At 41.4% G+C, this 24,323-nt stretch overlaps 1 protein-coding gene across 2 annotated transcripts in view; it reads right to left on the minus strand.

Moving 5' to 3' along the window:
- The window catches only part of LOC126236893 (ATP-dependent RNA helicase DHX33), a 140,958-nt gene that overhangs the window by 110,015 nt on the left and 6,620 nt on the right, over positions 1-24,323 (minus strand). The window contains exon 2 of one of the 2 annotated variants that reach the window (XM_049946533.1): positions 22,234-22,431. The exons of the other annotated variant lie outside the window; for it this stretch is intronic. The gene's annotated coding sequence lies outside the window, so the exon portion shown is untranslated. The remainder of the gene's footprint in view (positions 1-22,233; positions 22,432-24,323) is intronic. 2 annotated transcript variants of the gene reach the window in all.

Genomic DNA, 24,323 nt, shown 5'->3' on the forward strand with positions numbered 1-24,323 from the left:
TCCTGAGGGATATTGTGCCGAATTCTCTCCAACTGGTACAATACGTCGTCAAAATCTAGATCTCAATGGAGGGCCCTGATTGTGATGGTCAAATCATTCTCAATTGCGGAGAGGTACGGTGAACTTGATGGCCGAGGTAGGGTTTGGTAAGCATAACAACAAGCAGAAGAAACTCTCACCGTGTGTGGGCGGGCATTATCTTACTGAAATGTAAGCCCAGGATGGCTTTCCCTGAAGGGCAACAAAATGGACTGTAGAATATCGTCAACTTACTGCTGTGCTGTAAGGGCGCGGCAGGTAATAACCAAAGGGGCCTTGCTACTGAGTGAAATGGCACCTCTTACCACCACTCCTGGTTGCTGGGCTGTACAACTGGTGACAGTGAGGTTGGTACCCTCCAGTGTCTGGGGCATCTCCAGACATGTCTTCACTGGTCGCTGGAACTCAGTTCGAAGCAAGACTTACAGCTAAAGACAATTTTACTCCAGTCAATTAGATTCCAGGCTGAAGAAATGTCTAGAGGTGCACTGGACAGTGGTGTGATACCAAACTAACTGTCACCTGCCATTCAGCCCAACAACTAGTAGTGATGGCGTGGAATGCCATTTCTTTTCACAGCAGGACCCCTTTGGTTGTCATCAATGCCTCTCTTACAGTACAGCAGTACGTTGACAATATTCTGCACCTCTTCTGTTGCCCTTCACGGCAAGCCATCTCGGGGATACGTTTCAGCAAGATAATGCCTGCCCAACACGGTGAGAGTTTATGCTGCTTATCTTTGTGCTTGCCAACCCCTATTTCAGCCAGCACAGGTCACCATATCTCTCCTCAATTGAGAATGTTTTGATTACTGTGATCAGGGGCCTCCAACCAGCTCAGGATTTTGACAATCTAATGCACCAATTGGACAGAATTTGGCCCCATATCCCTTAGGACATTCAATAACTCTGTCAATCAATGCCAAGCCGAATAACTGCTTGCATAAGGGCCATATGTGGACCAATGTGTTAATGACTTGTGAAGCTATTTCTCTAGTGTAAATCAACCAGTTTTTATGAAATTGTAATCATTTGTTTGTACTTACATGTACATCACATTTCCTTGCCATTCTGATAATTCCTTGTGGTATGTTATTTTTTTGTCTTGGCGTGCATAAGAAAGCATGGGAGACTAGAACTAGACATGCTAGGTGTATCAGAGAATAGTTGGGATGGCATGGGAGATTTTATACCAAATGATTAAAGAGTTTTTTGCTTGTAAAGCAAAACTAGGATGAAGTGCTGTGGCAACTGCTCTAGGGATCAATGAGAAAACAATGCGATGAAAATCTACCATGTTAACAATCAAGTTAGTGACGGTGAAGTTAGTACCTTCTCCAGTAGACCTATGCATAATAAAAGTTTACTTCGTGACAATAAACGATGAAGACGAAGAAATCGCAGATATGTATGATCAAATATGAGGACTGCTAAGAGTAAGAAATAAAAACAACAAAGTTATGACAATGGCAGACTTTAATGCCTGTGTGGCCAGCCACTACAATTCAAAATGCACTGGCAAATTTGGACTGGAAAACATGAATACTAGAACTGAAAGGTTATTAGAATTCTGTGGACAGTATGAAATAGTTCTAACAAATGCCTGGTTCAAAGTTCCTGACAGAGGAAGGTATATAATCAGGACATAGTCATAGATACAAAGTACATTATATTTTAGTCAAACAAAGAGATAGAAACCAAATATTTAGTTTTCATACATGGTTTTGAGACAGATGGGGGTCTAGTCAGAAACATGAGAGATATTCGGTCAGTAATGCTGGATTACTTTAACAAACTCTTGAATGGAGACAACAACCTGAATAATAATGAAATGCAGACTGGGTGTTATGAGAAGAACAGAAGTGACTAAAAAGAACCACCACTAAGTTGGTTGATAAGTAGAGTACAATAAATGGAGATATGATCCACACAGCAAGAACATACGGAATCATTTGCCTTTACCGAGTATTACACACAATCTGGAGAGAACATTTTCTCTGATGATTGGATGAAAGGTGTAATTATACCATTATTAAAAAAAAAAAAAAAAAAAGGTGATAGAATACTTGAAAAATATCTGCAAAAGGATAAAAGCATTACACTAGCCTTCCTAGACAATGTACCAAGACCCAAGACTCGGGAAAGCCCAGAGTAAAAGAAATGTACCACTGCACTGACAGAGAAAGTGAAAATGCACTACAGACAATGTGTCAGCTATAATTGAGGAGAAAGAGAATGAATAGTCTGAGACACAATGTGAAGTCTAGCAGGGAAGAGTCTTGTCTCCAGTGCTCTGCATCATTGTGGTGGGTGACATCATGAAATGAATAAAAGAGCAATACAGACCTGGATTGAAGTCAATGATTTTCACCAATGATGTTATCTGAGGAGATACAAATGAAGTCCAAGAAAAACTTGATATGGAGCAATCATTTCCAAAGAGGACAAATTGAGTTACAATAGCTGAGTGGTAGATCCCTGGAGAATGTGCAACATTTTCCATATTTGGGCAGTGTGATAAGACTGTAAAAACAAACTTGGAAGTTCTAAGCTGTACTTCTAAGGCTGCTTAGTTTTACAAATAAGTTGCTGCCTTTGGGACAACCACAAACCACACCAGGCAAAACTAACGATCTTCAGTACCTACTTTTTTGTTCTTTGGTCTACCTGTAAGAGGTTTCCACCCAGCATATGCATAAAGCATGAAGAAGAGCAGATAGAAGAGATTGACAGTCTTAAATTCCTGGGATTACAACTTGATAATAAATTCAGTTGGGAGGAGCACACCACAGAACTGCAGAAACACCTTAACAAATCTGTATTTGCAATTCGAGTGTTAGCAGACATAGGCAACATAAAAATGAAAAAGCTTGCATACTTTGCCTACTTTCATTCCATAATGTCATATGGTATAATATTTTGGGGTAACTCTTCAAGTCAAACAAAAGTTTTCAGAGTCCAACAGCGTGTAATACGTATTATTTGTGGAGTAAATTCACGGACGTCATGTAGAAACCTCTTCAGAGAACTGGGTATACTAACCACTGCCTCTCAGTATATTTACTCCTTAATGAAATTTGTCCTAAATAATATATCTCTTTTTCCAACAAACAGCTCAGTTCATACATATAATACCAGGAGCAAAAATGATCTGCACAAAGACTTAAAAGCACTTACTTTAGTTCAAAAAGGGGTCCACTACTCAGGAACACTCATCTTCAATAATTTGCCAGCAAACATAAAAAAAAAGTTGACATATTCCACATCCACGAGGATCTCCTCAGCATGGATCTATAGAACGAAAAACTAATCTAATCTAATCTACTGGAGACCTGTGCTCTGGTAGAGAAGACAGAATAACCAACTGCAAACGGCAGAAAGACGTTTGTCAGATCTATGCTGAGTCAAACAAAAAAGGATAAGATAAGGAAAGAAAGGAACAAAATGGATAAACATGTAAAGCTCAGTGAACTGGAAAAACTCTGGCAATCTAGATTAAGATAGTGTGATATGTGAAATGGATGGACGAAACCAGGACACAAGAAATTCTTTGAAATGGCTCTAATGGGGAAAAAAAGAGATGCTGGACAGCCAAGGACAAGATGGATCAGCACAGTTAAGAAAACATCGCTGAAAGTTTTCTTCTTTGAGGTATGGTACATGTGGAAGGGCAGTACAAGTATAGAAAAAGTTGGAAGAGGCTTGTCACTAGCACTTGGGACATGGAGGTGTGATCTGATGATGATGACAGAAAAATGAAACAATAACTATGTGCCACATACAAAAAAGATAAATGGACTAAGTAAATGCATGTAAGACGTATTCAAAAATTAGATCATTACAGTTTAAATGTAGAACTCATACCAACATAGTCAAAGATAAAAAGTAACACTCGATTTGTACCTGAAAAAATAATGGATTAGTGGAAAGAATATATTGAAGAACGACATGATGGAGATGTCAGAGATGATTCAGATTACATAAGCATTATGGGGAAAGTGGAAAATGAATTCATAGGACCATCAATTATTACTTCAGAACTCAACAATGCCTTATAAAATTGAAGAGCAACAAAGCAACTGGAACAGATGCTGAGTTATTAAAGAATGTTAGAGGTAAAAAAAAAAAAAAAAAAAAAAAAAAACTTGTAAAAATTTATACTTGTGCATGTTTTGAGGATGGAACACTATCGATGGAATTAAAAAAAAAAAGGAAAATAAATATCATACTTAAGAAAGGAAATGCCAATGATTGTTCACATTATAGAATTATAGAACCTTGGCTTTCATAAATCGTGCTTCCAAACTTGACTTCATAAATCGTGCTTCAAAACTTGACTTCATAAATCGTGCTTCAAAACTTGACTTCATATTGCTAACTAAAGACTAAAAGCTAAAATTAAACAGTGTGAATCGAAGTCCAGTTAGGATTTAGGATAGGAAAAGGACCCAAAGAAGCTATAATGGCATTATGAATGATCTCAGAAAGAACTGAGATGAACAGGAAAACATGTCTCATCCACTGACTTATAGGTTTTTGATACAGCACACAGGAAAATACTGTTTGGAAAACTGAATAAAGCTGGAATGCACTGGAGCGATAAAAAGATTCTTTCTCAATCTACACAAAAACAAGAATACAGAAATATATCAATGAAAATAATCAATTTTTGAAAATATAATGCAAGAGGTGTTCAATAAGTAATGAACACATTTTTTTCAAAAACAGGTTGGTTTTTTTCAGGATTCCAAAACACAATATTTTGCCCCACTCTTTTGGCTACAAAACCCTATTCTTCAACATAATCTCTATTCTTTGTGATCACCTTACGCCACCTTACTGGATGGCCTGTATGCCTGCTTGGTTTCACTCTGCTTGTCGACTTTGGAGCCAACGTCGTGCTGCATCAGTAACATGCCCGTCATCCCTGTACTGCTTCCCATGGAGCACATCCTTCACTGGGCCAAACAGATGAAAGCTGGAAAGTGCGAGATCTAGGCTGCAGGATGGATGAGGAAGAAAAGTCCAATAAAGTTTTGCAAGCTCCTCTAGCATGTGTAGACTTGTGTGAGGTCTTGCATTGTCGTGGAGGAGAAGGAGAAATTTGTTTGCATTAATGTGGTGACGAACACAAGTTGATTGCTGTACCCTGAGGGAGGACATCAAACAGAATAAACCCTTTAGAGTCTCAGATGACTGTCACCTAGGGTTTAGTGGCTGAGGGTGCAGTTTTGAATGTTTTCTTTGGAGGAGAGGTTGTGTGGCACAACTTCATGGATTGCTGTTTTGTTTCTGGTTCCAAGTGATGAACCCACGTTTCATCACATGTGACAATGCTAGACAAAAAATTGTCGCGATCAGCCTCTTAACATGCAAGCAATTCACAAAGATGGTCCTTCATTGCTCTTCAGAGTCTTCTGTTAGGCAGCAAGGAACCCAGCAGGTACACACCTTTGAGTGCTCCAACTGGTGGACAAGTGTGTTACAACTACCAACAGAGACGTCTTGAAGTGCAGCAAGGTGTTTGATTGTGATTTTTCGATCACCTTGAATGAGAATGTCCAAAAATTCCAACATTATAGGAATCACAGCTGTGTGTGACCACCTGGCATATGCGAGATCAGACACTGTTGTGTGACCCTGTTGTGACGACGACACAGACACCTCGCCCAATGACTCACCATGCTTTTGTTCACTGCTACATCTCCATAGACATTCAGCAAGCCACTATGAATATTCATGATGCTTTGGCTTTCTGCCAAAAGATACTCAAAGACAGGTCTCTGTTTGAAACGTACCTCCATCACAGACAGCATTTTGAAGGTTAAGTATAGTGCCACCACCTATCGGAACTTCATAAAACCACAGGGGCTGAAATGAGAATATTCCATAATATTCCACAACAAAGTCTGCATTTATGTGCAAGCTTTCAGATCCAGTGGTTCCTTATTCTCGTAGAAGGGTTGAAGAGGAAGGAAGATGGATAAAGGAAAAAGACTGGTGAGGTTTAAGAATTGGGGAGCATTACAGAAAAGTCGCCCAGCGCCCTGGGTCAAGGGATATTTACTGGACGAGTTGAGAAAGAGGGGCTTAAATGGGGAACTGGGGGACAGATAGATACTGTCTAGAGGAAAATTAAAGTTGCCTTTGGAGAAAAGATAACCTCAAGCTCAGATGGACGTCCAGTACCAAGCAAAGAAGGAAAGCTGAAAGATGGAAGGACTATGTAGAGGGGATACAAAAGCAAAATGGACTTAAAGGAATAAGCCTTTCCTTCTAATCTTGTGCAATAAGTCTCTCCAAACCAGGGTTCTGGTCCCACTGGATCATAGTTCCTTGTATACAAAGCTTCACTAATTAATTGGAATTCCTCTTTGGTCAGCTCCTCACCCTTTAAGGCTTCTGTGGTTTTCAACAGTACTGGATCTTCCCTCCGTTCCGCATCAATGTCATTTAATGCAGCAAAGACTGATATTTCATTCACAATGTTGATACATCCAAATAAAACAAAAAATAAATGGTTCTGAGCACTATGGGACTCAACATCTTAGGTCATAAGTCCCCTAGAACTTAGAACTACTTAAACCTAACTAACCTAAGGACATCACACACACCCATGCCCGAGGCAGGATTCGAACCTGCGACCGTAGCACCAAATAAAACAGTTTTCCCTATCAGTAACTTATTTTATTTTCTACTATGCATTTTGATGGTTCACACCCTCATCTTTAGTAGAAAATAGTTTAGGCCCTACTTACATAGCTGGTGTTTGTGAAGAGCACAACTGCCTTTTCACAACAGCATACCAAGAGCAATGTAGGTTATGAGAAAAAAGTCTTTCAAGATAGCACTGTTGTGTAAAAAATTCGTGGACCTATTGCCATGTCAGTTCAGGGTAAAACCTTGAGCTTCCAATGATGACCTCCATCTCCATCAGAAGCAACTGACTGTCAAAACTGCTGTTGTGATGGCCTTATACAGGGAGCTCTAAAATTCTCCTTACACACTTCTAGGAGTTGTAGGAGGACTGAGTAGATAATATTTTAAATTGGAACCCAAGTCCGGAAATATAGTTTCCATGATACTACCATTTGAGAACATGTTGGTAATGTAACCAATATTACTAGTAATTTATTAGGCATGACCCAGTACATCACTTGTTTTACAATTCCACTAATTAATAACTAAAGAAACAAAAAGGAAACTTTATGTGCTTTCACAAACACTGTTGTTTGCAGTTAAACTTCAACCGTTTTTGCCATTTCCAAAGGAGGATTAGCATTCTGATCCACTACAAGTAAGGTTCGATGTGGCGGCCACCAAGTTCAGTGCACACACTGTAGCTACGAATAATGTTGTGCACGCTCAATCACACTTGGTGTCTCTGTAATCTGTCCTGCAGTGAGCACAACTCGTGGTATCAGATCTTCTTCCATCTCTATAGGAGTCTCATAAACCAAACTCTTCATTCGACCCCAGAGGAAAAAGTCCAATGGAGTCAAACCTGGTGTCTGTGGAGGCCATGTCTTCAGACCACGTTGGGCTATCCATTTGTGTCTGAATCATTGGTCCAAATGTTCTTGAACATGCAGAGTGGATACACTGTCATACTGAAACCACGTGCCATGATGGGCATTCAATGAAGCACAATTCAACAACACACCCAATACTTGTTGCAGGAAGGTCAAGTAGATGGGACCTGTGAGCTTAGGTGGAAGCATGTATCGTCCAATCGCATGACTATGCAGAATACCCGTCCACACATTGATATCAAATCTATGTTGGAATCCCTGGACATGCATGGCATGAGGGTTTTCATCTGCCTACACAAGTCTATTCAGAGAACTGAGAACACAATCCATAGTAAATTTACATTCATCTGTGATGAGAATGTGCCACGGAAATATTAGGGTCTAGCTGATGTAGTGGCATAGAAACTGAGTACAGAACTCAACATGCGGTGCAAAATCGGGATGCGCAATTGGTCGTGATCTCACTGACGGGTTTCTTCCAATGAGATGCAATACGGGCTCTTCCAACTCGGGAGTATGGCGTCTCCTTGAATCACCAAGTCACACTTGCTGACGCTGATTATAACCCCTTCTTGAAGCCGTTACAAAATTGTGGTGAAATCAGTATGCGATGTTGTGGATAACTATCTTGATGAAGGCAATGAGCAGTTCTTCCATTACTATGAGTTTCGCCACACAGAAGGTCCGTGTCAGTGAATTCTACAACGTGTACTCAATCATGTTGCTCTAACAGTCACTGACACTTGAATAAGCCTCAAACCAGGTCAGAGAGGTAGGACAGACATCAAATAACATCAGCCAATCTGACGTAACCAACCCCCCCCCCTCCCCCATCGTAACGACCCCTTGCATACCTACTTAGCAAACATGTTTTCAAATGGCTATAGCATGGAAACGGTATGTTTCCAGACATGGGTTCCAATCCAAAATATTGCCTACTCAATCGGTTCTACAAGTCCTAGAGGTGTGTAAGGGGAATTTTAGAGTACCCTGTATCACCCATAGATTGCTTCTGATTGGTTGGTAATTACATAATACTGTGGAGTCACTGCTCCTGTAGTAGCATAAACATTGTGATGAATTTCTGTGTCTCTTCTCTGCATTGAGAGTACATTTCCATGCTCTGTTAAGATTTAAGATTGTACCCGCTGTATTGGTTGAAGTTCTTCTCACACATTCTTATTCTACAGCTTCTTTACCTACAGATTCCCAGTTTGTAGGGGCCTGGGACAAAACTTTTGTTTCATCAAACAATATTTAGTTTTCGTTTGTGAGGCTGTGCTCAGCAAGTGAGGGTGTGCTCAGCGACTGCAGTTTTCTCCAATTCTCAATTTTTGATATGACCTCAATGGTCTGCATAGCAGCCAGAAACGATATGGATGGATAGACTTACAAGTGATGTTGTGAATCCCGGGGATCCTGTGGCCAATGCTAATCCTTATCAGGATGTACCATCTCCCTTACCTTCTACTTCTTCTTTTTCTTTTTGTGTCAGTCTTAAGAGTAGCATTTGCAACCTATGTCTTCAATTATTTGCTGGATGTATTACAATCTCTGTCTTCCTCAACAGTTTTTGCCCTTTACAGCTCCCTCTAGTACCATGGAAGTCATTCCCTCATGTCTTACAGATGTCCTGGAAGTCATTCCCTCATGTCTTACAGATGTCCTATAATCCTGTCCCTTCTCCTTATCAGTGTTTTCCACATTTCCTTTCCTCTCTGATTCTGCGCAGAACCTCCTCATTCCTTACCTTATCAGTCCACCTAATTTTCGACATTCGTCTGCAGCACCACATCTCAAATGCTTCGATTCTCTTCTGTTCCAGTTTTCCCAAAGTCCATGTTTCACCACCATACAATGCTGTACTCCAGACATACGTTCTCAGAAATTTCTTCCTCAAATTAAGGCCGATATTTGATATTAGTAGACTTCTCTTGGCCAGGAATGCCCTTTTTGCCATTGCTAGTCTGCTTTTGATGTCCTCCTTGCTCCATCCGTCACTGGTTATTTTATTGCCTAGACACCAAAATTCCTTAACTTCATCTATTTTGTGACCATCAATCCTGATGTTAAGTTTCTCGCTGTTCTCATTTCTACTACTTCTCATTATCTTTGTCTTTCTTCAATTTACTCTCAATCCATACTCTGTACTCATTAGACTGTTCATTCCGTTCAGCAGATCATGTAATTCTTCTTCACTTTCACTCACGATAGCAATGTCATCAGTAAATCGTATCATTGATATCCTTTCACCTTGAATTTTAATTCCACTCCTGAATCTTTCTTTTATTTCCATCATTGCTTCCTTGATGTACAGATTGAACAGTAGGGGCAAAAGGCTGCATCCTTGTCTTACTCCCTTTTTAATATGAGCACTTCGTTCTTGATTGTCCACTCTTATTCCGTCTTGGATGTTGTACATATTGTATATGACCCATCACTCCCTATAGCTTACCCCTACTTTTCTCATAATTTTGAACATCTTGCACTATTTTTACATTGTCGAACACTTTTTCTAGGTCAACAAATCCTATGGATGTGTCTTGATTTTTCTTTAGTTTTGTTTTCATTATTAACCACAATGTGAGATTTGCCTCTGTTGTGCCTTTACCTAAGCCAAACTGATCATCATCTAGTGCATCCTCAATTTTCTTTTCCATTCTTTTGTATATTATTCTTGTAAGCAACTTGGATGCATGAGCTGTTAATCTGATTGTGCGGTAATTCTCGCACTTGTCAGCTCTTGCCGTCTTCAGAATTGTGTGGATGATGCTTTTCCAAAAGTCAGACGGTATGTCACCAGACTCATACATTCTACACCAACATGAATAGTCATTTAGTTGCCACTACCCCCAATGATTTTAGAAATTCTAATGGAATGTTATTTATCCCTTCTGCCTTATTTGCTCTTAAGTAATCCAAAGCTCTTTTAACTTTTGATTCTAATACTGGATCCCCTATCTCTTCTAAATCGACTCACATCAGACAAATCTTCCCCCTCATAGAGACTTTCAATGCATTCTTTCCACCTATCTGCTATCTCCTCTGCATTTAACAGTAGAAGTCCCGTTGCACACTGAAGGTTGTTTTGACTTTCCTGTATGCTGAGTCTGTACTTCCAAGAATCATTTCTTTTTCGATGTCTTCACATTTTTCCTGCAGCTATTTCTTCTTAGCTTCCCTGCACTTCCTATTTATTTTATTCCTCAACAACTTGTATTTCTTTATTCCTGAGTTTCCTGGAACATTTTTGTACTTCCTCCTTTCATTGATCAATTTAAGCATTTCTTCTATTACCCATGGATTCTTTGCAGTTACCTTCTTTGTACCTAATGTCTTAAACTTCAGCCTATTCTTCAACACTACTATATTGAGATCTGAGTATACGTGTGCTCCTGGGTACACCTTACAATCCAGTATCTGATTTCGGAATCTCTATATGACCATGATGTAATTAACTGAAATCTTCCCGTACCACCCGGCCTTTTCCAAGTATACCTCCTCCTCTTGTGATTCTTGAACAGAGTATCTGCTGTTACTAGCTGAAAGTTGTTACAGAACTCAATTAGTCTTTCTCCTCTCTCATTCCTTGTCCCAAGCCCGTATTCTCCTGTAACCTTTTCTTCTACTCCTTCCTCTACAGCTGCATTCCAGTCTCCCATGACTATTAGATTTTCATATCCCTTTACATACTGTATTACCCTTTCAATATCCTCATACTCTTTCTCTATCTCTTCATCTTCAGCTTGCGACGTTGGCATGTATACCTGATCTATCATTGTCGGTGTTGGTTTGCTGTCGGTTCTAATAAGGATAACCTTATCACTGAACTGTTCACAGTAACACTCTCTCTGCCCTACCTTCCTATTCATAACGAATCCTGCTCCCATTATATCATTTTCTGCTGCTGTTCATATTACCCTATACTCATCTGACCAGAAATCCTTGTCTTTTTTCCCACTTCACTTCACTGGCCCCTACTATATCCAGATTGTGCCTTTGCATTTCCCTTTCCAGATTTTCTAGTTGCCCTACCATGTTCAAGTTCCTCACATTCCACATCCCGACTCATACAAAGTTATCCTTCCTTTGTTTATTCAATATTTTTCTCATGGTAACCTCCCCCTTGGAAGTCCCCTCCCGGAGATCTGAATGGGGGACTATTCCGGAATCTTTTGTCAATGGAGAGATCATCATGACACTTCTTCAATTACAGGCCACATGTCCTGTGGATCCATGTTATTGTGTCTTTAATGCAGTGGTTTCCATTGCCTTCTGTATCCTCATGCCGTTGATCATTGCTTACCTTCATAGGCGGTGAGAAAATGGGTGTTACATCTCGTATCCCCAGCACTGTCCCCACTTTGCTGGATGTAGTGGTGCAAAAAGGAAGGAAACAGTCGGTGACTCTTCAGGTGAACATTCAACATTTTCTCATTTCCTTTTCTTGGAGAAGGCTGACTTCATATCACATGAACCGCAGCTGTTCTTTCAGAACACGTACTTCAGATGATTAATTTCTGAATCCAAGTGGTCCTCATAAGAAACAGTTTTTGCTCTGTGTATCAATGTATTTGAAACTGCTCTCATCTGGACTGAATGATGGTATCAGTCAGACTGGAAAATTGCACAGGTCACCCCAATATTCAAGAAAGGCAACAGGAGTAATCCATTAAATTTCAGGCCAATCTTGATAAGCAGCAGGAGTTTGGAATATATACTGTGCGTAAACATTACGGATCACCTTAGAGACCGGTCTATTGATACACAGTCAACATGGATTTAGAAAACTTCGTTCTAGTGAAAAACAACTAGCTCTTTACTCACACAAAGTGTTGAGTGCTACTGATAAGGGATTTCAAATTGATTCCATATTTCTAAATTTCTATAAGGCTTTGGACTCTGTACCTCACAAGCAGCTTGTAATCAGATTGCGTGCTTAAGGAATACTGTCTCAGTTATGCAAATGGATTCATGACCTCCTGTCAGAGAGGTCACACTTTGCAGAAACTGGCAGAAAGTCATTGAGTAAAACAGAAGTGATTTCTGGTGTTCCCCAAGGTAGTGTTACAGGTCCTAAGTTGTTCCTTATTTACATAAACGGTTTAGTAAACACTCAGAGCAGCCACCTTAGATTGTTTGCAGATGATGCTGATGTTTATCATCTAGTAAAGTCAACATAAGATCAAAACAAATTACAAAATGATTTAGAAAAGATATCTGCATGGTGTGAAAATTGGCAACTGACCCTAAATAATGAAAAGTGTGAGGTCATTCACATGTGTGCTAAAAGGAATCAGTTAAACTTCGGTTAAATGATAGATCAGTCAAATCTAAAGGCCATAAATTCAACTAAATACCTAGGGATTATGATTATGAACAATGTAAATTGGAAATAACACATGGAAAATGTTGTGGGGTAGGTGAACCAAAGGCTGTAATTGATTGGCAGAACAAACAAACAATGGAAAATCCAGGATGGAATGTGACAATACTATGAAAAGCGGAGATGCTGAGTCACAGATAGGCACAACAAAAAGACTGTTGGAAAGTGAGCTTTTGGCCAACAAGACCTTCGTCGATAATAGACAACATATATACATGCACGCGCGCATGCAACTACCACCCCCTCCCCTCCCCACAAACCACACACACATGACCACAGTCTCTGGCAGCTAAAGCCAGATGGTGAGCATCAGTGCATGATGGGAGACACAAATGGATAGTGAGAGTAAGGAGGCGGCTGGGGCAGGAAGGAGGAGGGATAGAAGGTAGTGGTTGACAGTGAAGTGCTGCTTGTGGAAGCCTACAGGGATGAGGTGGAGAGAGGGTAGGGCAGCTAGGTACACAGTCAGGAGGTTAGATGGAGTGTGGTGGTGGTGGTGGGGGTGTAGCTGAAAAGGTGTGAAGTAAAAAGATGGAGGGTGAGGCTGTGATGGTGGAATAGAGGGCTGTGTGCTGCTGGAATGGGAGCAGGGGAGGGGCTACAAGGGTAAGGACAATGACTAACGAACATTGAGGCCACGAGGGTTACGGGAAAGTTGGATACACTGCAGCAAGAGTTCTTACTTAGGCACTTCAGAAAAGTTGGTGTCGCAGGGAAGGATCCAGATGACACAGGCTGCAAAGTAGTCGCTGAAATGAAGAACGTCATGTTGTGTGGCGTGCTCAGCAACAGAGTGGTCCAGCTGTTTCTTGGCCAGTTTGTCAATAACCATTCGTGAGGACAGACAGCTTGTTGGTTGTCATGTCCATTTAGAATGCAGCAAATTGGTTGCAGGTTAGCTTGAAGATCATATGACTGGTTTCACAGGTAGCCCTGCCATAGACGGAAAAAGTGATGATTGTGACTGGACTGGAGTAGATGGTGATGGAACAGGTCTTGCATCTAGATCTATGACAGGGATATGAGCCACGAGATAAGAAGTTGACAACTTGGGTTGTGTAGGGACGAATGAGGATATTGTGAAGGTTCAGTGGGCAGTGGAATATCACCATGGAGGGATTGGAAGGATACTGGATAGGACACTTCTCATTTCAGGGAATGACAAGAGGGAATTAATACCCAGGTAGAGAATGTAATTTAGTTGCTCCAGTCCTGGGTGGTACTGAGTCATGAAGGGAATGCTCCTCTGTGGCCAGATAGTGGGACTCTGGCAGGTGGTGGGTGACTGGAAAGATACGGCATGGGAGATCTGTTTTTGAGGGTAATTACAGTACGTAAAGGCCTCAATGAGACCCTCAGCATTTTTTGAGAGGGATTGCTCATCACAACAGATGTGACAGTCCTGTGTGGCTAGATTGTATGGAATGGATTTCTCGGTTTGGAATGGGTGGCAGCTGTCGAAGTAGAGGGCAGTTGTCGAAGTAGAGGTATTGCTGGTGGTTGGTAGGACTGGTATGGACAGACGTACCGATGTAGCCATCTTTGAGGTGGAAGTCAACATCAAGGAAGATGGCTTCTTGGGTCGAGGAGGACCAGGTGAAACAAATGGGGGAGAATGTCTTGAGGATACGGAAGAATGTGGATAGGATGTTCTCCCCACCAATTCGGATAATGAAAAGGTTGTCAATGAATCTGAATGAGGTAGGGGTTTGGGATTCTGTGTGTTTAGGAGGAATTCCTCTAGATGGCCCATGAATGGATTTGCATAGGATGGTAGCATGCGGGTGCCCATAGCCATACCCCACATTTGTTTGGAAGTAATGCCTTCAAAGGAGAAGTAATTTTGGGTGAGGATATAGTTGGTCATGGGAACTGGGAAGGAGGTTGTTGGTTTGGAATCTTTTGGGTCCTGGGAATGATAGTGCTCAACAGTGGTAAGGCCATGGGCATTAGGGATGTTAGTGTAAAGGGAGGTTGCATTAGTAGGGATGAACAGGGCAAAATGTGGTAAAGGTACAGAAACTGTGGAGAGTCAGTGGAGGAAATGGTTGGTATCTTTTATATAGTATGGTAGGTAGCGGGTAATAGGCTGAAAGTGGTGGTCTACGGGAGCAGAAATCCTGCCAGTGGAGACAATGACCAGCCACAATGGGGCATCCTTGGTGGATGGGTTTAGGAAGCAAGTAGCAGGAAGGAGTGAAGGGAGTTGTAGGGGTGAGGAGAGAGTTGGTCTCTGGGGAGAGGTTCTGGGATGGGACCAAAGATTGTATGACAGACTGGAGATCCAACCCTACCAATCAGACTCAACCAAAGACCAATGTTGAACCCTGCCTCCCTCAGATCACTCCTCCATCCAACTGTGATCCACTTCTGCTGCCTCTAATCACCCACTGTTAACTTTCCAGAATTTCTTAACCTGGAAACTTGCCTCACCATCCTTCCCCAAATACCTCAACATGCAAACTAACCTTACATCTGCAAAAAGAACTGCAATCCAACACCTAAAAACTGATCCTGACCTTACAATTCTATCTGCTGACAAAGGATGCACCACAGTTGTTTGAATCCCAAAGATTACCAGGCAGAAGGACTCCGCCAGCTGTCAGATTCTTCCACTTACAAACTCTGCCACAGTGACCCCATTCCAGAAATCTAACAGGATCTCCAGTCTCGCCTCAAATCCTTAGGACCATCCTAGACCCTCTCCCCAGAGTCCATCTCTCTCCTCACCCATACCACTCCCAGAACTCCTACCTTCTACATGCTTCCTAAAGTCCATAAACCCATCAACTTAGGACACTCCACTGTGGCTGGTTACTGTGCCCCCACTGATAGAATCTCTGCTCTCACAGACCAATATCTTTGGCCAATGACATGCTACCTACCCTTCTATGCAAAACATACCAACCATTTTCTCCGACTTACCACATGGTGCCCTGCTCATCACTATTGATGACACCTCCCTTTACACTAACATCGTTAATTCTCATGGCCTTACCGATACTGAACACTGCCTTTCCCAATGCCCAATGGATTCAAAACCAACAACCTCCTTCCTGTCGACATCATCAGCTACATCCTCACCCACAATTACTTCTCCTTTGAAGGCATTACCAATAAATAAATCTGGGGTAGGTACACCTATGGGTACCCACATGGCACCATCCTATGTCAGCCTATTCATGGCCCATCTAGAGGAATCCTCCCTAACCATACAGAATCCTAGACCCCAAACTGGTTCAGATTCACTGATGACATCTTCATGATCTGGACAGGCGGGGAGGGGGGGGGGGGAGGGGGGAGAGAACAACCTATTCACATTCCTGCAGAACCTCGACACTTTCTCCATTCTCAAGTGTCAACTCTCCCTGCAATATATCCTACATTGTCATAACCCTCCTGGCCTCAACCATTCTTAGTCATTATCTTTATCCATGTAGCCCCTTTCCTGCTCCCATTCCAGCAGTACACAGCCCTCTGTAACACCCTCACCCTGTCTTTTTACTTCCTTTTCTGCTACTCCCCCCCCCCCCCCCCAGCTCTCCATCTAACCTCCTGAGAGCACCTAGTTGCTCCAATCACTCTCCACCTTGTCTTCTTATGCTGCCACAAGGCAGCATTTTAACATCCCACGCCTCTACCCAGCTTCCCTACTGCTCCCAACCCATGCCTCCTCCTTGCCCCTATCACCTGGTTGCCTTTCCCATCTGTGCTGCTGCTCTCAGTGTAGCTTCAGCAGCCAGAGCCTGTGCATGTGTGTGTGCCTGCGTGCGTGTGCGTGCGTGCATGTGTGTGTGTTTTGTCTATTTTTGATGAAGGTCTTGTTGGCCGAAAGCTCACTTTATGACTGTCTTTTTGTTGTGTCTGTCTGCAACTCAGCATCTCAACTATATGGTGAGTAGCAACTATACTTTTCATGTTATTGGCAGAACACTTAGAAGATGCAACATATCTACTGAAGAGACTGCCTTCACTACGCTCGTCTGTCCTCTTTTGTAGTACTGCTGCATAGTGTGGGGTCCTTACCAGACAGGATTAATGGAGTATGTCAAGGAAGTTCAAGGAAGAAAAGCACGTTTTGTATTATCGAGAAATAGGGGAGTGAGTGTCATGGACATGATACACGATCTGAGGTGGACATTATTAAAAGAAAGGCATTTCTTATTGCAGCAGGATATTGTCAAGAAATTTCAATCACCAACCTCCTCTTCTGAATGCGAAAATATTTTGTAGACGCCGACCTACATACGGAGAAGTGACATTTTCTCTGCACACTGTTCGAGAATGGAAAGTAGAGAATTATTGTGAAGGTGGTTCGATAAACCCCTGCCTGGCACTTAAGCATGATTTGCACAGTACTAATAAAGGGGTGGATGTAGATGAAAACTCTGGATGCTAAGACATAAATCAGTGTGTGCTGAGTTGTCATATACGGAGTGGCTGAGACGTCCATCCAACTTTTGTTAAAGCAAACGTAAAAATTGGCAGCCTTCTTTCTTTATCTTTTGCAGTGAACTGGATGTTTTTACACATACTGCTTATGTGTGCAGGAAAATGCCCAAGAGTGTCTATGCTCTGTGGCCAGACATAAATGTTTTGTTAACATAATGATAAAATGAAGAAGGATGAAAGAGTGCCAAATTGGATGCATGTTCCTCAAAATGTTCCATAAGGAAATTGGCGACCGCTGGAAAGAATGGAGAACCAACAGCCATTCTGTTCGTCACTTCATAAAATTTACTGCTGTACAATAAGTAGGTGGTAGTCACAACATGTTGGAACAACTTTATCATTTCAGGAGGAAAATTCTCTGTCAACAGTTTCAATGTGTTCTCCACAGGTACCTTTGTAAATAGTGAGACCATTTCTAGGCTGACTAAAATATTATTTGGGCCAACTCTAATCTGTTTTATTTTCTCAATGAACATCTGACATTTTTTGATGTGATGTTCGCAGTGGCCAACTGTCAGAGTCATTAACCTAGTTAAATATTTGGCCAGCCTGTAGGTAGGAGAACCAATAACACTAACAATAAGTCTCAATGGAAAACTTTCCTTGTGGATTTTACATAATCTGTACAGCCTTAATCCGTACAGCCTGGAAGGTCTAGGAGCTCATGCTCTAAGATATTTGATGATATCCACTGGTAGACCAGAATTCTTCAGGAACTCCACCATTTTTCTGCTGTATGACAGAGTTGGGTCCTGTTTTAGGCATTCATATGTGCTATACATTAACAACAATGTCACTTTGCTGTGATTTTCAGTAGTACTAAGAACAACCATAGCATTCCCTTTGTCAGCCAGGAGTATCACAAGATATTCACCTTTCCACAAGGCATGGAGCACCTCTCTCTTCTCTCTGCTGATGCTGGATTTGGGTGGGTTGGCTGCAACTAAAATGTGACTAGCGTTCTTACCTCATCAGAGTCATTTTGAGAGAGATGCTGCACTGCCTGATCCACTGCACCAATGAAATCTATGACAGGAGCTGTAGGAGCAAAATTCAATCCTTTACTAAGGGCCGAGATGGCGCCATCATCCAGGTTCTTGTCCGACAGCTTTATGACACTGCATGTCATGTCACTCAGTGTACCCCAGGACAACACACACTGATTTATATCTTGGTGACTAAAGTTTCAATAAATCAATGCAGAAGAGAGCAGTTTTAAATACATCAGCACACACAGCAATCACTGTTTCTGAAAAGACCCACTTGGATTCCAAAATCAATCTTCTGAAGTATGTGTTTTGAAAGAATGGCTCCAGTTCACATGATATGAAAAGGAAATGTGAAAATGTTGAACATTCATGTGATGAGCCACTGATTGTATTGATTCCTTTCTGTGGTGCTACAGCCCGCAAAATGGGCAGAGCCCTTGGAAGATGAGGTACAAGACCTATTTTCTGACCTCCTAAGAAGACATCCCCCCGTCCCCCGTATACTGATGTATATATAACCACCTAATGTAATACCTGAATTGTGTACAGGTTCATATTCTGTTGCAGTCTATTCATACTTTTAAAATACACTGAAGAGATAAAGAAACTGGTACATATGCCTAATATCGAGTAGGGCCCCCACGAGCACGCAGAAGTGCCGCAACACGACGTGCCATGGACTAAACTAATGTCTGAAGTAGTGCTGGAGGAAACTGACACCATGAATCCTGCAGGGCTACCCATTAATCCATAAGAGACGAGGGGATGGAGATCTCTTCTGAACAGCACAATGCAAGGCTTCCAAGATATGATCAGTAATGTTCATGTCTACGGAGTTTGGTGGCCATCGGGAATGTTTAAACTCAGAGGAGTGTTCCTGGAGTCACTCTGTAGCAATTCTGGACATGTGGGGTGTTGCATAGTCCTGCTGGAATTGCCCAAGTCTGTTGGAATGCACAATGGACATGGATGGGAGCTGGTTATCAGAGAAGGTGTTTACATATGTGTCATCTGTGAGAGCCATATCTAGATGGATAAAAGGTCCCATATCACTCCAGCTGCACACGCACCACACCATTACAGAGCCTCCACCAGCTAGCATGCAGGGCCATGGATTCATGAGGTTGTCTCCATATCCGTATACGTCCATCCGCTTGATGACACAATCTGAAATGAGACTTGTCCAACGAGGCAACATGTTTCCAGTCATCAACAGTCCAATGTTGGTGTTGATGGGCCCAAGCAAGGCATAAATCTTGGTGTCGTGCAGTCATCAAGGGTACACAAGTGAGCCGTCAGCCCTGAAAGCCCATATCGATGATGTTTCGTTGAACGGTTCGCACACTGACACTTATTGATGGCCCAGCATTGAAATTTGCAGCAATTTGCGGAAGGCTTGCACTTCTGTCACATTGAAAGATTCTCTTCCTGTTCTTGCAGGATCTTTTTTCGGCCACAGTGATGTCGAAGATTTGATGTTTTACTGGATTCCTGATATTCAAGGCACACTTGTGAAGTGCTCGTATGGGAAAATCCCCACTTCATTGCTACCTCAGAGATGCCGTCCTCCATTGCTCGTGCGATGACTATAACACCACATTCGAATCTTGATAACCTACCATTGTAGAAGCATTAACTGATCTAACAACTGTGCCAGACACTTGTCTTATATAGGTGTTGTCAACTGTAGCACTGTATTCTGTCTGTTTACATATCCCTGTATTTGAATACACATGCCTATACCAGTTTCTTCGGCGCTTCAGTGTAAAATAAAAGTATATGTACTTACAAAATCATTTCATATAACAACTGAATTATGAAGCAGAGTAATGAATAACCAAGCTCCAGCCATTACACTCTTCAATTAACATACATTTGTATTCAATGTAAGCAATCATATCTGTTACATGTTCAATTTTTTTGAAGTGACAATGTAAACATAATATACAGTGGGAGAACACACAACAAGCGGCAGTATGCAGACTTTTTACAACTCTACGGCCCATGTAAGTATAATTTACTGTCACAAATAGATTTTTTTAACATTAAAAGTGTCTTTTTAGCAACATAACCTACAGTTCCCTTGGTCTACTTCTGTGAAAAGGCACCAGTGCTGTTCATGAACACCAGCTATGTAAATAAACAATTCTCCATCTGAACATGATATGTGAACCATCAAAATGTGAAGTGGTAAAATAAATAACTGACAGACACAGAATATTGTTTTATTTGGATACTTAGTATTTATCATTTCTGGGAGGTTTTTAACATGTCTTTTGTTTGTGTATTCTGGAATGTTTATACAGGATAGCTATTCAAACTTTTAATAAATAAATATCGCTGAGAATTCAAGGCATGGGGAGGAAGATGATGTCACACGAAGTTCCTGAAGAATTAACAGTGATCGGGGAGTGGGGGTTGTGAAACAATAATGACTTTTCTTTCCTCTCAGCTACTGTAGTTTAACCAGTTTTTAAACATCGATAATTTATATAGACTAATATTTAAGTAACTTACACACCTTGAAATTTAAATTTTAAGATTTGTGATTTATAAAGCTCAATAAAATTAAATTCCAATGTTAGGTTAAGAACACAAAATTCCTTGAGATTTTACAAAATTCCTGAGATTCCCATTTTTTTTTCCTAGGTAAAATGTAATTTCTTGATAATTCTGGGTTTTCCAGAAGAATCGCCACTATGCTATATAAACAGCTGCACTCTCTATCCATGAGGTTAGTTCTGTTCCAGCTGTTAGTTGGTGTTCGTAATACATGAGTTTTCAGTGCTAATTGTTGTATTTCTTTGATGACACTTCTTTCAGATATGGATTAGAGAGTGGTTATGACATGACAGTGCTACCTGCCAGTGTAATTTCAATTGATTCCTTTGAGACACAGTCCCAACAGTGAGGTGCAGGAACAATTATCTGTGTCTCATCATATACCATTCTGTATCCCTTCATCCGACAGTGCTCTGCCATCACAGATTTCTCAGACTGTAGTAATTGTGTGTGGTGATGGTGCTCAACACATCTGTTGTGAATGGTTTGAATCATCTGGCCGAAATAGGTTTACCCATAATGGCAAACAATTTTGTAAACATTGGACTTCCTTAGTTATTGGTAATTTTTTGCCGAGCCAAGCTGGGAAACAAAATATACTTTTCAAAATACTTGTAATTTTTGAAAATTTTTACAAAGGGAAGAAGAATGTTAATCTGAGCTGGAAAACCAAATATACTTTTCAAAATCCCTTTTTTAAATTCTTGCTATTTTTGAAAATACAGTACCTGCATATGATATGAAAGCAACCAATTTACATGTGTGTTCTACTAGTTCCAGTAGAGGTTCAGTCTCCAAAGCTTGATGGGTCAGTTTGTCAGTATAGAGATTCTGCTTGAACACAAGCTTAAGGTATTCTAGTCATTGTGGCAAAGTTTCTGAGTCCGAGGTGGCACAAGCCCTTCTTACCGATATCCTCAGGACTTCCGCATATTGGTGTGATGGATGACGCTTCATATAATGTAGATACTGGATCACATGAACTGACGTTCCATAAACACTGTGTTCCAGAATCCCACCAACCTTTTGATCTCTGTTTTGAACTCGATGCTGGGGTAAAGACAATTAAAATTATCCAAGTAACAACTGAGAATATGTAGTCCATGTATGATGAGAGACTGATAGTTGCTCCAGTGACTACTGGAACTGTGCTGTAAAGGAACTGATATAAATTAGACTGGCATATAACATAAATAGACACAAGACTACCCTTTAAGTAAAATGTGGAACCCCATTATATCTGAAATTAAGAAAACACCACTGGGACAATGTACCTTCACTTTGCGCTATGGGGTAGCAGCAAAAATTTCTCTTGTGGGCACTTTGGTTCTCCATGGCTTATAAAAGGACTGCCATTCAGGGCAGGTATCAGTTCCTTTGAGATTTACCAAACAGTTTTCTCACTTGAAGCTGGTGGCCAGATGAGTCACTCAAATATTGTGCCAGGATGATTGTGTGATCCAACTGCAGACCTGATAAGAATATAACCAATTAATACTGTAGGAAAGTTTACACAGTCACACATGAGTTCTCGTGTTATATCAATGACTGTAATTTTGCTGTGATAAGCAAAGAGAATTGATTTTCGATCTACGTTTTACATCATCTGAAAAGTCATTGATGATCTAATATGTTATCCTGAGGAATATCTATGTTTATATGCTTTTGGTATGATAATTGTTTCACAAAAGGATAGCATAAGCCGAAGCGATATGATGTAACTGTATAGGTAAAAGATCTACTCACCATGCAGTGGTAGGAAAACACACATATAAAAGATATTACATATGCAAGCTTTCAGGACCAGGGGCTCCTTCTTCAACCAGAAGAGTTGAAGGGGAAGGAAGAGGAGTGAATGAAAAGGAATGGTGAGGTTTAGGAAAAGGGATAGAGGTTAAAAAAGTCACCCAGAACCCTGTTTCAGGGGAGACTTACTAGATGGGATGAGGAGGAAAGACTGATTGTTGGGGACTGTACTGGGCGAGATTTGAAAACCTGAGATCTTAAAGGTGGAAGAAAGGGTAATATGTAAGACAGAGATTACTGCTAAAACATCGTGCATGAGTTAGTAAGAGTGAAAAGTTAAGTGAATTGTATGCAACAGAGGTGGGAGGGCGATGGTGAAAAACAGACAGCACAGAAAATGAAAGATGTAGAAAACTAAAACTGATAAAGGAAGGAACAGTTACTGTGAAGAAATGTTGAGACCAAAGAAATTAAAATAAACTAAGGCCAGGTGGGGGCAAGAGCCAAGGGCTTGTTGTACCATCAGTTCCCACCTGTGGAGTTCTCAGAAACTGGTGTCTGGGGGAAGAATCCAGATTGCACTTGTAGTGGAACAGGCACCTAGGTCATGACTGTCATGTTGTAGTGCATTCTCTGCAACAGGATATTGTGTGTTGCCAGTTCACGACCTCTGCCTATGCCCATTTATCCCAACTGATAACTTGTTGGTAGTCATGCTGGTGGGCTGAACAGTGTTTACATAACAGCTGGCATATGACATTTGTGGCTCTCCCTTTGCTAGTATATTTTTGCCTGTTACAGGGATGGTATAGGTGGTGGTGGTTGTGGCAGTGGTGGAGGAGGAGGAGGGTGCGTAGGGCAGGTCTTGCAGCAGGTACAGTCACAGGGGTAGGAGTCACACGGTCTGGTGATGGGTGCAAAGGGAGCACAGGGTCTGACAAGGATAATGCTGAGATTAAGAGGGCAATGAAAAGCTATTCTAGGTGTGGTGGGCAAAATTTCAGACATAATGGACCTCTTCTAAGATTTTAGGAAGTCATGACCTTCCTGAAGAAGCTAATTAATATGTTCAAGACCGGGATAATACTAGGTGACAAGTGGTTTACTCCTAAGTTATTTTTTAGAGCATCAACAGTACCAGGGCCAATGGCCTTGCCGCAGTGGTAACACTGGTTCCTGTCAGATCACGGAAGTTAAGCACTGTCTGAAAGGGCTAGCACTTGTATGGGTGACCATCTGGTTTGCTGAGCGCTGTTGGCAAGCGGGGTGCACTCAGCCCTTATGAAGCAAACAGAGGAGCTACTTGATTGAGAAGTAGCGGATACAGTCTTGTAAACTGACATACGGCTGGGAGAGTGGTGTGCTGACCACATGCCCCTCCGTATCTGCAGCCAGTTATGCCTATGGGCTGAGGATGACATGGCAGCCGGTCAGTACCGTTGGGCCTTCATGGCCTGTTCAGGCAGATTTAATTTTTGACAGTACTAGGATTGGATGTGATGGCCCAGGAAATATGCATGTGAACTAAGCTGGTATGGTTACTATGCCCAGTGACGGCCAAAGGTGAGAATGGTGGTGTATTGTTTTAAAGAGTCTGATCTGAACAAATATGTTTGCC

The sequence above is a fragment of the Schistocerca nitens genome, chromosome 2, assembly GCF_023898315.1.
Source record: "Schistocerca nitens isolate TAMUIC-IGC-003100 chromosome 2, iqSchNite1.1, whole genome shotgun sequence".
Taxonomy (NCBI): Eukaryota; Metazoa; Arthropoda; class Insecta; order Orthoptera; family Acrididae; genus Schistocerca; species Schistocerca nitens.